Source organism: Bos grunniens, chromosome 12 (assembly GCF_055505025.1).
Source record: "Bos grunniens cultivar Pamir isolate PY7600 chromosome 12, Bosgru_T2T1.0, whole genome shotgun sequence".
NCBI classification, from domain to species: Eukaryota; Metazoa; Chordata; class Mammalia; order Artiodactyla; family Bovidae; genus Bos; species Bos grunniens.
In genome coordinates, this window is record NC_141176.1 from 18,495,800 (window position 1) to 18,510,859 (window position 15,060).

The 15,060-nt window shown below is 35.7% G+C and overlaps 1 protein-coding gene and 1 long non-coding RNA gene across 6 annotated transcripts in view; one reads left to right on the forward strand and one right to left on the reverse strand.

Moving 5' to 3' along the window:
- Positions 1-15,060, forward strand: part of RB1 (RB transcriptional corepressor 1) — a 120,484-nt gene that overhangs the window by 70,196 nt on the left and 35,228 nt on the right. The window lies entirely within an intron of this gene.
- LOC147361451 (uncharacterized) lies at positions 7,663-11,895 on the reverse strand. The gene is made up of 3 exons (XR_015137923.1): positions 11,758-11,895; positions 10,841-10,911; positions 7,663-8,779 (listed from the first exon to the last, which is right to left on the reverse strand). It is a non-coding gene; the product is annotated as an uncharacterized LOC147361451 (long non-coding RNA).

Sequence of the window (15,060 nt, forward strand, 5' to 3'; positions counted from 1 at the left end):
TTAGGACAGAATCCTAAGGAGCACCAACAGTTAAGGGATAGACAGAAAGCAGAGGCTACAAAAGAGATCAAATCCAGGAATCCTCCTGTCACTAAGGAGAAATATCAGAAGTGGTGTCATAAAGAGAGAATGAAAAGGTCTGAGTGCTTGCTATTTCCAATACTGTGGGAGAAGTCAGTAGCAACTGAAGAGTGGCTATTAGTTTTGGCAACAAGGAAGCCACTGGTAAAGGTAGCAAGGACTGTCAGAAGAAGTGATATGGGAGCAGGAGTAGATCTCAGTGGAATTTGGCTGAGGTATGAGTGAGAGATAACGTGGAGACAGTGGTTATAAATAGTTTCTACCTGTTTTAACTGTAAAGGAAAGTAAAGGTATAGCTGGAGGTATGTGAGGCAGCGGGATAATTATTTTTCAGGATGGGAAAGGAAGGATTAAATGTTGATAGAGACAAGTTATCTATTGCTGAATGGCACATTAGTGGCTTAAAACAATTATTTTATTTTGCTTATGATTCTGTGGGTCAGGAATCTGGGAAGAGCTAGACTGGACAGTTCCTCCCAGACCATGCGGAGTCAGCTGGTGTCTGGGGCAAGATTCACTACTAAAATGTTTCTTAGAAGTCTAGTACCTTGCTCCTGCCTGGTATGTGCTGACCTCTCCCTCCCTTTCTTTTTTTCCCCCTCCTCATCTTATCCTCCTGAGTTCTCATATGAGAAATGGTGCATCTCATAGCATTTGACTGAAGTGACTTAGCAGCAGCAGCTTAGCATTTTTGGTTTTAAAGTAGTTGCCCTTCTTACAGAGCAGCTCTTTATCTCTAGTTTTAAGCAATTTGATTAAGATGTGCCTTAATTCAGTTTTTTTCCTGTTTCTCTTGCTTGGTGTTCTACTTTGAAATGTGGGCTTATAGATTTCATCAAATCTGGGGCTGTTATTTTCTCAAAATGTTTTTGTTGACTCCTCTCACCCCTTCTGCAGGGATTCTGGTCACACATATATTAGGTCACTTAAAATTGTTCCATTGCTCCCTGATGCTCTGGTTGTTGTCCCAAATGTTTTGTTTCTGTTTCACTTGAAATTGTTTCTGTTACACCTATATCTTCATTAATTTTTTTCTTCTGAAATGTCTTATTTGCTATTAATTCCATCTATTCTGCTTTTAATCTTAGGTATTAGATTTTTCATCTCTAGACTCTGATTTGAATCCTTTTCTAAATCGTTCATATGTCTTTTCAGCATGTCTGTGCTTTCCTTTACATTTAACGTCTGGAATATAGTTATAATAATTATTTTAAAGTCCCTGTCCACTAATTCTTACATCTATGTCTTTTTAGTACTGTCTATTGACTGATACTTCTCTTTTGAATGGTCTTTTTTTTTTGGCTGCTTGGTAACTTTTTATTGGATGTCAGGCCTTGTGAATTTTACCTTAGTGGTCCTGGATATTTTCATATTCCTTTCACTATTCTTGTGTCTTGGGACACAGTGTAGTTACTTGGGAGTGTGTGATCCTTTAAAGGCTTTTCTTGTTTCTAGACAAAGCCAGTCTTTAATCTTATGACTAATTTTTCCCCCCACTCTTGAGGCAGTCCCCTTCTAGATGCTCTACCTGATGTCTCATACATTACAAGGTTTTTCCAGACTAGCTGGTGGAAATCAGAACTCTCCTTGGCCCTGGTACAGCTCCTGGAGTGGTTCTGCTTCTTCCCGTGCTTCTTTTCCTGGCCTCCAGTAGTTTGCATGTGTTGATCAGGACTGGGGTAAAGACCGAGAGTAACTCTCTGCAGACTCCTGGAGCACTCTCTTTGCAACTCTCTCTTTTCTGTGTAAGTCTCTCCTCTGCTACTCTGTCCTGCTAATTTTCCTAATTTCTCTGTCTTGAATTCTCAATTCTGTTTCTTCAAGCAGGGAGACCACTGAGTTCTATTTCCGTTTCTCCTCCCTGACTTGTAACCTGGGAACTCTCTCCAGGCAAAGGTGGAGCTTAAGCATTTGCTTCCCCCCACCCCAGGAATTACTGTCTTATACTGCTTGTCCTATTACTAGCCTGTACTCAGTGTCTGAAAACTATTATTTATGTTGTTTGATTTTGTAGTTAAGACAAATCTGGTCTCTGTTCCTTTATCACAGCCAGAAGAGTTATGTATAGTATTTAGTGATTGATAAAGATTTTTGAATATGTATACTTAAAGAATATTTAGGGTTTCATTTCAATTTTCTGTATTAAATGCATCATATCTTCTGAATAATAGTATTTCAGAGGATACTTATTGTACGGAGAATGTAGAAGTATTAGTAATTAATTGTTGTATTAAATTTTAATAAGTCATAAGAAAGCTGAGCCTCCTCTAAATGTTGTCAAATATAGCTGACTAATTAAATTGGATTCTATTTTTTTTTTTTTTGTAGTCACTACACATCAGCAAGTTTCTTCATTCAGTTTCAAAAATATTGGACCAGAGCACTTTTATATAAGAAAAGATCAAAAATGTTTCCTTTTTTATTATTTTTCCAAAATTTAAATGAAGGTCTTTTTTATACATCAGTACAGTTGCAATGAATAGCTTTTATTTTTAGAGTCCTGATTTAATGACACACTTGTAAACAAATTTTTAAGCTTCTTTGGTATTCTTTTGAAATGTCAAACTTGACAGGAAATGAACACAAAAGGGAGAAAAGCCTGTGGCTCTGAAAAAGCCAAAAAGGATATCTGTTGTGTATTTGGATGGTAGATCATTAACCTCTGGTGCACTTTGCACAATGGTTTTAGTATTTACCATTAGACGTTAGTTTTTTTCAACAGTTATATTTTACGAAGAGCAATGTCTCAGGAAGGCAAATGAATTGTAAGATAATGATTAAGCTGTATTTAACACTTAAAAAAATAAGGATGGTGAGGTAATATGATGTCATATACTATATTTATATAGCAACCATGCTACTATAATGAAAAATGCTTTATGTTGGGTTTTTTAAAAGCTCCTCATGAGTTTTTTTAAGTAAGCATATATTTATCTTTTTTCCAGTAAAACATTTTAGTTTTTAAAAATCTGATTCTTTCTGAAAACATCACTGTGGTTTTATAATGTTTCTCATTCTGACCCAGCATACTCCTAATTTCTTGCCCTTAATTCCCTTGTTTAAGTAGGCGCTTTCAAGTGATTTAGAATATTTGACTTTACCTTTCAAAGCTAAAATTATTTTGTTCTACATACACCTTTGCTTCCCAATATTTGTATTTTTACATTTTACTTTTCAAGTCATCGAGGCTTGAATACTGAACATTTTTTTCTTATTTTTCTCTGTAGTTTTATAGTCTTAATATAAAATGTTGTTCAGTCGCCAAGTCGTGTGCAACTCTTTGCGACTCCATGGACTGCAGCACGTCAGGCTTTCCTGTCCCTCACCGTCTCTTGGAGTTTGCCCAAGTTCATGTCCATTGAATCAGTGATACCATCCAACCATCTCATTCTCTGTTGCCCTCTTCTCCTTCTGCCATCAGTTTTTCCCAGCATCAGGGTCTTTTCCAGTGAGTCAACTGTTTACATCAGGTGGCCCAAGTATTGGAGCTTTAACTTCAGCATCTTTCCTTCCATAAGATTATTCACGGTTGATTTCCTTTAGAATTGACTGGTTTGATTTTGCTTTCCAAGGGACTCTCAAGAGTCTTCTCTAAGAAGTTCTCTAACCACAGTTCAAAAGCATCAGTTAAAGTTGATCAGTAATTATAAATACAAAAACCAAAAAAAAAAAAAAAAAACCACATGTCATATTTATTTAGTATGTTAAATATCTATTTTCATTTATGTTTTCCTAGATCATATCATTACCTTCTTACCTTGACCATGCTATTATAGACTCCTGCCTGGTCTCCCAGCTTTGGTACTACCCTGCATTCTATAGTTTGGTGCTGAGTGAATATTCTTAAATGCTTTTTCATGCAATATTCCTGTTCAGAAACCCACAGTAGCTCCCCATTGCCATTAGATAAATGCAGCCTCTTTACTCTGGTTGTGATAATTGGACCCTGCTCTGCTGCTGCTGCTGCTGCTAAGTCGTATCAGTCATGTCCAACTCTGCCACCACATAGACGGCAGCCCACCAGGCTCCCCTGTCCCTGGGATTCTCCAGGCAAGAACACTGGAGTGGGTTGCCATTTCCTTCTCCAATGCATGAAAGTGAAAAGTCAAAGTGAAGTCACTCAGTTGTGTCCGACTCTTAGCGACCCCATGGACTGCAGCCTACTAGGCTCCTCTGTCCGTGGGATTTTCCAGGCGAGAGTACTGGAGTGGGTCGCCAGTGCCTGCTCTGGACCCTGCTCTAGCCTTCTGCTATTCTTCAAGCACTCCCTATGTTTATTGTTGTTTTGGTTTGTTTTTCTTATTTTTTTTTATTGGAGTATCCTTCCTTTGCAACATGGTGAACCACTGTGTTCAGAGAATTCTTTGGTCTCTGGAGCAAACCACTTTGACATAGTGAGAGTGAGTATGGCCTAATGTGGGAATCAGAAGACCTGACATTTAGAGCCCACTTCTTCCACGTGTAAGTTAATGTCTTTGTCTTAGATTCTTGCTTTGTAAATTGAGACAGACCAAAAAGATTTTAGTATTTCTAGCTCAAATATTTTATGATTCTACAAAACTATGTAAATGTTGAGAATTAGTTGCCACTGCTGAAGCTGTGCCACTACTTTAGATTGCTTCACAATGTGTAAAATGTTGAAGAAACATTTTTCAAAAAAGGATAACAGAGAGGTCTCATTTCCCTGCTCTCCTTTACCTCAGTTTTTCCCAATTCTCTTTGGATCGTATCTGATATTTGTATATCAGTTATTTGAAAGGAATTATACTTTCCCCAGCGAGGTGTCTAATGACATGGGAAATAGCCCCTACCCTTAAAGAGGCTTGGAACCTATAGGAAAGTAAATCATTGTGATATACTGTGAAATAAGATAAGCCATGAGGGTCAAAGGAGGGAGTGATCAATTGTAAGTGGCTGGGAAAAAACTTAAACTGGGTGTGGAAATGTGGAAAGATATTTGGGGGAAAATTATGAACCACATTGGCAATGGTACATGAGTCCTGATTTAAGACTAGTAAATTAGTCTCAAAAGTCTGTTTTTAATCCTTTAAAAGTGAAGAGCTAGCTCTCTTGGTAAATGAGATATTGTACAAAAGATATTGTACAAAAGATATTATACAAGATAATTTTGTTGTTCAATCGCTAAGTCGTGTCTGACTCTTTGCAACCCCATGGATTGCAGCACACCAAGCTTCTCTGTCCTTCCCTATCTCCTAGAGTTTGCATAGATTCATGTCCATTGAGTCAGTGATGCCATCCAGCCATCTCATCCTCTGATGCTCCCTTCTCCTTGTGCCCTCAATCTTTCCCAGCATCAGGGTCTTTTCCAGTGAGTCAGTTCTTCCAATTAGGTGGCCGAAGTAGAGTTCAACTTTAGCATTAGTCCTTCCAATGAATATTCAGGGTTCAATTTTTTTTATGCACTACTTTAAAATATATGTGTGTATATGTGTGCATGTGTGTAAACACACAGGTTTTTTGAGGGAAATAATTTTGAAAGAGAATATATATGCTTTCTTGTCTTCTTTGGCAGAGTATATTTAAAGTAATTTTACTTTTTGAGCTAGGGACATCATTATAGACATTACTGTATTATTCATGGGTGAGAGTGCCATTTGCTTCTGGAAAATTTTGTGCTCTTTACCCAGTGTTTTAATTTTTTTTTTCCTGCCTTCCCCCTCCCTTTCCTTGTGAATTATTCTGTATTTCTCACAATTTCAGATTCTGTCAATCCGTAATGCCTGTTTTCTCTAACTTGCTCTCCTGAGCTAATTAAATCAGTATGTTCTATTGTAAATGCCCTTTGTGCTTTTGAGTTTTTGGCACAGTTGATATTGATAAAGTTCTTTTCTTCCTTCCAGGCGGAGGATTATTTTCTTAGGAGTATTTTTCAAACTTTACTATGCATGGAGGTCTTATTAAAATAAATTTTCTTATCACGTGGTTCTAGGGCAGGACTTGAGATTCAGCATTTCTTACAGGCCCCCAGGTGGTTCTGATGTTGCTAGCCCGTGGACCACTCTTTAGAGTGGCCAAATCCTAGTTGACTTTACATGATTTTGACTTTAAAGTGAAGTGCTCTGTTGGTTCTTTACACTGAGTCCACAAAGTAGGTATAGGCGTGAGTCTAATTTCCCATATGAGGAGGAACCTAGGAATCTGTGTCCCAGCTAGCAGCTCATTAGCCATAGATGGAAGGCAGCTAATACTCCTTAACTAGTTGCAGTGTGCTGTGCACCAAAAGTGTTTGTCTAATTTAATTGTCATAATAATCCTGTGATGTTGTTAATACTGTTTTCGTTTTTCAAAAGTGGAAGCAGGCTCAGGAAGGTTAAGCAGTTTGTCTAGAGTCACCCACTTGGCATATGAACCCAGATTGGTTTGATTCCAAATTCCATGTTAGTCTAGTAAAGTTCTCCTTTCATTGTACCACATTATTTCTGTTTATTCATTCACACTGTTTTTATTACCACTGTAGCATGTAGTCCAGCATGCTGCTGCTGCTGCTGCTGCTGCTGCGTCGCTTCAGTCGTGTCCGACTCTGTGCGACCCCGTAGACAGCAGCCCACCAGGCTCCCCATCCCTGGGATTCTCCAGGCAAGAACACTGGAGTGGGTTGCCATTTCCTTCTCCAGTGCATGAAAGTGAAAAGTCAAAGTAAAGTCGCTCAGTCGTGTCCGACTCTTCATGACCCCATGGACTGCAGCCTACCAGGCTCAGAGCTCTGTCCATGGGATTTTCCAGGCAAGAGTACTAGAGTGGGGTGCCATTGCCTTCTCCGTAGTCCAGCATAGGAGACAGTATAAAATTTTATTCTAAATGAAAAAAATAGCATGTACGTTTTTTATCTCGAGTAACAAGGTGGACTGTTTTGCCCTGGAGCTAGTCGGTACTGGAAACGGGAGAAAATGCAGCCCTTTGTGAGGCCCTCCTTTGTGTGGTGTGCTGTCGCTGTTGATCTACTAGATTTCCCAGGAAGAAAAGATTAGAAGACTTCACAAAAGGAGAAAACGAGATTCTAAAAGAAGTTACTAGTGCATCTGTATGTTCCATTTATGTAACTCTCTGAATGATATTTTAGTATAGTAATATAAGTATTTTTTAAATCTGTAGTTATATATATAGTTTAGGGTTGAGAAAATTAAATATTTGAATCAACTCTCAGGGAGATTGAAGGGAAGGGTGAGAGTGAGGTGAAATGGAAAACTAGATCTCTTTATAGATTGAAATGTTAAAACTGAGTTCTTTCTGAGTTTTAAACGAAAAATTTCAGGTATGCCTAACATCTTCTGTAAGAATGAAAAAATGTAAAGTCCAAGAATGAAAAATAAAGGAAGGCAATATCTTAGAAATAAAATTTTTGATAGAGACCTTGTGTTCTACTAGTGAAGTAATCTAGAGAGAAGTTAAAAAAAATACAAATATACAGAAAAAGCACAAAAATAAGGATAGTAACTTAGTTCATATGAACAATTATCCACTGAAATTCGAATAAATTATTGCTTTATAAAGCTCTAAGATATAAGTAAGCTCAATTTAATAAAATAACTCTTCTTTATAATTGAACCATTGAAGAAGCAGTGAGGCATTAAATGGTTTATTTATGTGGTTCTTCATATGTTAAAAAACAACAAACAGAAAACCCAAAGAAACTGAGACAGATAACTGTTATAAATTGTTCCACATCTTCTCCTGTATTGAATGTTTTTGTGAACCTGAGTTCTTGATCCAGATCTGTTTATGGTTTTAAACGTAAAATTTTTTCCATTTCTAGACGTTTGTTCAAGTGCCATCTTGTCTTGAGCCCAGGGCTTGACTCCTCAGTGTGTTCTTTTCTCTATGTACTTGTCTCTTTTTTTAATCTTTGGAACACCCTGACACACGTGAGAAATTGCTCGAGTTCACTGTGGAGGAAAAGTATTCGTGACTTGTCCATTCATGTCTCCCTTCCCCTCCCCCATTGTCCATATGACACATTCTCCTTGTTCATGAATTGGCACAAAGGACTAAAGAAATTCAAGAACAAAAAATCTCAAACTCAGAAATGTGCCTTAGGTAGCTCACAGAAACTTGCTTTAGGAAGCAGTGCTTGTAAGAAGCTCATCACTAGCTTCTTTGGAATCTGATCATCATGCAGACCTACATCAAAATGACCCTCACTTATGCATATTACATTGCAGTGTAGAAGTGACGATAGGTAACATTCAGCACTGTTAAAAGTGCTGAAATGTGTTCACTCATTTACTTCGCACAAATGTATGAAGTAGATACTCTCATTATCACCACTTCATGGATGAAAAAGTGGAGGCACAGAGAGATTAAGAACGTTTCCCCTATCCACAAAACTAAGTTGATAGCAGAGCTAGAATTTTGATCAAACTGTCTTGGTCCCAGAGCCGGTACTTTTAACCTTTGTGCTGCCTCGTGGTGTATATTAATTTACCACCAGGTATATGCACTGTTGTGATTAGTTTCTTTATTCATGTTTTATCTGTGTTTGTGTCACTGTGCTATAGCAGATCCTTCTGTCTGGATTTTGGCGTCACCATATCCCATTTAATCTTCCCAGAAGATAAACATTGCTGTTCCTGTTTTATAGACAAGAAAAAGCTGAGGTTCATTCAGAGATGCCATGTAACTTTCTTGGTGTGATTCTCAGCAAGTTATGTGCCTGTAGCTCAGACTGTATTTTCATCATCTGTAAAATGGGCATGATAATACTTATCAGGGTTGCCATGAGGAATAAATGTACATTTATGAGAATGGTACCTTTTAGAAACATCACAATTAATCATTAGTTTTCTTTAGTTCATTTTCTCTACTATACAGTGATTTCCTAAGAACAGAGGACTGAGAACACAGTTAAACAGTATTGGATCTGTTTGTCCTGGCTTACAAGTATGTAGAAATTTTCTCTTCCGACGTACCTCTGTCTCTCTCACTGCCTTCTCAGAATGGAATAAGTTCAGGGAAAAACAGGTGTAACTGAACTCCAGCATTGTTAAATATGGGCAGTGTTCTCTGTTATACTGCCGTTGGAATTTGTTGTGGTGCTTTAGTTGTGAATCATGTCACTAATTACCCTAAGGTCAGTGCTCATTAGTCAAGTACAGACAAGAGAAATGGCAATTGTAAAAGAATAGCATGGAGATATCCTCTGTACTTAACCTGTTGAAATGGAAGCACTTGTACTCTTGTTCAGAGAGTCTTCTATAAGGTCATGATGTTAGAAAATTACCTGAATATAGTCCAAGAATTTTCAGTCTCTAAACTAGTGTCATTCATATCCTAACTGTAATAGTGAGGAGGGACTTTGGAATCTGGATGTGCAAGGAACACAAAAATAGAGGTATCTTATGAGATCTCAGTTCTGTTTAATGGAGTTTCTGAATTCCTCCAGCAAAATCAGAAGCTGTTATTAATAGTTTAATAAAATTTTAGAACCACTCTAGGGCAATTGTTTTTAAATCGTGTAAGTTCAGTTACTTTTAATTAAAAATAGAACCAACTTTTTGACATCTATCTTTTCCAGATTTTTATGTCATGTTTTAAAAACTAAACTGTCACAACCTAGTCTGTTTTAAAATGCATTCAAGTGGCCTTTGCATATGTGGCTCTATTAATTTGCATATTGGTTCTTAATCTTTTCTGCTACTATCAGAAATAGACAAATATCAAAGGTGTTTTTGGTGTCTTCCTGTACATGCTAGATTTAGAACACAATAAGAAAACTTAAAATAGGAAACAGCTGTGTTTTGTGTCTCACTCTTTCAAAAAAAATTTTTTTATTGTTCTTGCTCAGCTTCAGCCTCCATTAAGTTACAACAGATAATTTCTCTTTAAGATTTTTATTATACTCTTTAAGAATTCTCAAAAACTAACATACTGCACTGTGTACATGTGCTGTAATTTATTCAACCAATTTTCTGCACTTGGACATCTAGGGAATTTTCAGTGTTTTCCAGTTTCAAATAATACTGCATCCTGTACATATATGTATTTTTATATTATGAATATATTTATATTAATATATGAATATAAATAATATATATTCATATATAATAATATATTCATATGAATATATGAATAAAATATATATTTATATTATTATATGAAAGTGTGTCTTCAAGGTAAATACCTAGAAATCAGAATGCTGGGTTAAAGGATAAGAGTGAGTGAGTGAGTGTGTGTGCGTGTGCGTGCATCAAATTCCCACCCATTAGCGTTACACCGTTTTGTTTCCCACCAGCAGTATATGAATGTTATCAATTTCTCCACAGGGCTGCTAACTTAATTTTTCCAAGTAACACACATTAAAATAGTCTTCCTACTCATCATCACCATCATTTCAAAAAGAAAGCATTTTAATAAGGGGGAAAGGACATAATCAAAATAGAGGATAAGAGAATCTCTTTAAAATTAAATGAAATAAATATAGCTCCTATTGTGATTGTTTTTTTCTTTTTCCTGAGTTTAAATGCATCTCTTCACTATAATCAGAGGGATGGGAGTTTTTTGAAATGCATACTCGTGTCTTTCCTTCTACTTGGAATCCTTCAGCGCGCCCCCCACTCCTCAGAGCTTGCCATGGCTGTATCACGGCTTATGAGGGATCTCAGCCCTCCATCTCCAGACACGGTGGATTTGGTTTAATCCTTTCAACATACTAGGTTCTCTCCAAGGAGGCCTTTGCATCTGCTACTCCCTTTACCACCATTAAAGGAGTAGACAAGTCAAAAAAAACCCAAAAAACTCTTACCTGACTCTACCTTAACTTGTTATGTGACCTTATGAAGTTACTTGGCCCTTTACTTCTTCCGTTTCTTCTACCTAAGATAAAGAAGTTGTATAAATGACCCCTGGACTCTTTCAGTTTTAAATTATGAATTTCCCACCAGTCATTTTGATAGGAACATAATGAAACTCAACACATTCACCCTATGACTAATAACTGTAACTTGGCCATAAAAGCACATATTTGTTTCTCATTCTATTTTATTTCCATAGGTTATTCCTATTTTTATTTAGGTAAAATTGGTATATAACATTATATAAATTTCATGTGTGCCCCACTGCAGTCTGACAGCTGTATACACTATGAAAAAAGAGATCATCACCAAAAACCATTGATCACCATACAATAGATGCCCTTTACCAATTCACCTACCCCTTAGCTCTTATGTTCTAGTAATCACTATCTGTTCTCAGTATCTACAAGTTTTTGTTTTTTAAATTCATTTGTTTTGTTTTTTTAGATTCTACACAAGTGAAATCATTTGCTATTTTTCATCTGACTTATTTCATTTAGCATAATGCCTCCTGGATCTATCCATGTTGTTGAAAATGGCAAGGGTTTCTTTTTTTTTTTATGACTGAGTACCATTTATTCAAACAAATATATAACAGACTCTTTATTCATTCATCTGATGATGGGCTGTTAGGTGGTTTCCATATCTTGGCTATTAAAAATAATGATACAATGACCATAGGAATGTATATATCTTTTCTAGTTAGTGTTTTCATATTCTTCAGATAAATACTCAGAAGCGGAACAGCTAGATCATGTGGTAGTTCTATTCATAATTTTCTGAGGCATCTCATGCTGTTCTCCACAGTTGTACCAATTTACATTCCCACCAGCACTGTGGGAGGGTTCTCTTTTCTTCTCATACTCACCAACACTGTTAGTCCTTCTTTTCTTGAGAATAGTCCTCTAACAGGTATGAAGTAATATCTCATTGTTGTTTTAATTAGAGATGTTGAATATATTTTCACATTCCTGCTGGCCATAAATATGTCAATTATTTTCAAAAAGTATTGGTTGAATCTATATAAAGCAAATTTTGAGTTTGAAAACCGTTAATTAAATTTGTTAATTATCTCTACTTCTGGGGTCCTGCATCTTGAATTCTGTTTTGGCCACTGCTTTTAGCACTGGTAATTTTGTTCCCCTTTAAGGAGTTACTGAAATAAATCTTTTTAAGAGATGGAAGAAGGAGAAAGACTTGTTAGAAAAGTTTGCCTGGAGTTAATTTCATATTCTTTTATTATCCTGGTTTATTGCCCTGTTTAAGTGATATTCTTTATACTTTTATAAAATTGTCAAAAAAATTGGTAGCAGATGTCATGAAAAAAATGAGATAAAAGAAATTTAAGAACTAGTGATTTTAGGATAGTGTAATGTTGACCTCTGGAAAATGTTGCTATTTAAGAAATATTGTTGATCATTAAATATTCTGGTTGATTTAAATATGTTCTGTGTCTTTACATTTATCCATTCATTCTTTTAGATTTGGAGTTTATTTTTTAAAAGTCATAAGTGGATTATTTGGTTTTCAGGACAGCTCAAAAGAACTTTTTAAAAATAATTTCCCTTAGAATTTCCTTAAGATTCATCTACTAGTAGGCACTGTTTATAAAATGTTATATATAAAAGGGTCATATCTTCCCTCATTTGTGATATCTGGGGTTGGATGTGGCATGCAGGTATTAAAAAGTTCTTGAGTATTGAAAGTGAAAGTGAAAGTGAAGTCGCTCGGTCATATCTGACTCTTTGGGACCCCATGGACTGTAGCCTACCAGGCTCCTTCCTCCATGGGGTTCTCCAGGCAAGAGTACTGGAGTGGGGTGCCATTTCCTTCTCCAGGGGATCTTCCCAACCCAGGGATCGAGCCCAGGTCTCATGAATTTCAGGCAGACGCTTTAACCTCTGAGCCACCAGGGAAGTCTTGAGTGTTGGGAGATAGTAAATAAAGATCAGTCCGCAGGGCAGAAGTTAATACAGTGACGAAAGACTGGGTACCTTGTTCATCAGAGGTCTAAAATTGCAGTTGCCTCAGATTCTTGCTAGCTGCATACCAGTTATAAGTTAAATGTTTCTCAGTTGGGTTTATGAAATTTGCTGATCTTCCATTTTCTATTCCTCAAGTGAGTCACTAATTCTTTCAATACCAATCCCATAATTAAGGTTTATACGTCAGATTGACTCTCAGTATTTTGAATGCAGGATATGAAGATAAAACTCCTTGATAAAGTAGTGCCTTAAGTTCCTTTTAATTTTCTGTGGATATAATACATATATTTTCATACATTCTTTTGTTAAACAAGCTACTTGGTTGATTTGCTTAGAAAAGATCACTTCTAAGTTTGAAATCAATCCTTAGGATGCTGGAAAGTGGTTTTACACACTTCAAAACTTTTCATCTTACTTCTTTTACTTTAATACGGAAAGGAAGATTAGATAAATCATCTACTCTTTTATAAAGATGTAAAAAACAGTGGGCAGTTTGGGGGGAGAGAGGGGCTAGTATTGTCATTCTAAGGAAACAAAAAGTAAATTCTGAGTTTTCTTAATACAGATTTTCTGGGTAAAAGGGAAAGAGATAACCCTCTGAATGTATAATTTACTTAAAAATGCAAAACCAACAGAGAAAAATAACTTTTGTACCCTCTTTGTCCCTGTAGTTAAGATTTACCTAGGATTTGAAGCTGTAGTTGAGGAAAACTAATATTTGTCTGTTATGTATTCAAGGAGAATCTTATAAATTTTTTGATTCATCTTCCTGTTGACAAGCAGGCAACAAAAATTTCTCCAGTAGTAACAACTATCTGATGACTATTTTTGCTTATATTTTAAAATAATATGAATGCTTTTGAGGTCTTGCTCACAGATACTTAATCCAAGAAAACTGAGAAATCTCAGTTACAAACTCTGCACCTTTCTTCTGTATTATTAAATTGTTAGTTGCTTTCCAACTCAAAATTATATGTTTAGAGTGCTAAATATATTTGTTTTTTTCTGAAGAATGGTATCAAATAAAGGCACTTCAGGGTCAATTGAAGAAAACATCTTTATAACATATATACTTCTCTTGGCATATAAAGAGCTACGTTTAATTTCTTCACTAGTTTTCTTTTTTAAGGGTTTATTTTGTTGTAGGTTCATTTAAAGGAGACTATCACTCACTAACAAGAAAATCCTCCACTGTTATTTTTTTTGAAATGAGTTTATTTAGCTTACTTCTATGATTTATTTGAAACATTGCAACTCAAACCCAGAAACAGCAAAATTCAAACTTAAACCTTAAAACAAAGAGTGTTTTGTTTATCCAAATTTGTATTCAGGACTTGAAAGATTGAAAATGTGAAAATCAGATAGATTGCTAATAAATAATTTTTTTAGTTAACTTTGGAAAACTGCTTGAATTTGGGGAAAGAAAAGATATGTTGGAAAATGAAAGCGTTTCAGTGTAGATAGTGCTTCATATCTAAATTTTAGCTCAACGCGATACCTTATTTATGTTTAGTAAAATGAATGTAATTGTACTTAGTTATTTGACCCTCTAGTTTTGCTACTTTTTAGGGAAGGACCTATATCCTTACTTCACAAGTTATTTTGACATACAATAACATCTTGTCTACTTGAAATAATATTCTTCAGCTATTCAATATTTGACTTAACAACCTTGCAATTTAAAGAAAGATGGATCAAGGCCTCCAAAGTTCAGAAAGATAATGATTGTAAACCTAGAATTCTATATGGAGAAAAGTTCTAATTGACTGTAAAGGGAAAATACAAATTTCTAGACATTTAAAAATTTGTTTGGCTTAAATGATCAAAACATATGTACTGATCACTGTCTTAAGTGTCAAGTATTATATGTTATTTCTCTGAGCTAAAATACTTAAAAAACAAGTTACTTATTGTGACATAAATATGCCTTTAAAATATACCTGTAGTAGTATTTTTTAAAATTTACTTAGCAAAATAACATTTTGTCGGTTTCCACATCACTTTTTGTGGCATATATCGTTTTTTAAATTGAGTGCTGTTAAATGAAGAAAATGAATCAAAAGAGTAATTTTAAAGTATACTATTCTATATATACAGTATCTGCTTTTTACAAATCACACACCAAGACAAAATCCTAAATATTATCTGTAAGAGTTGGACATCCTCAAGTAGTGTCAGTGTGTCAT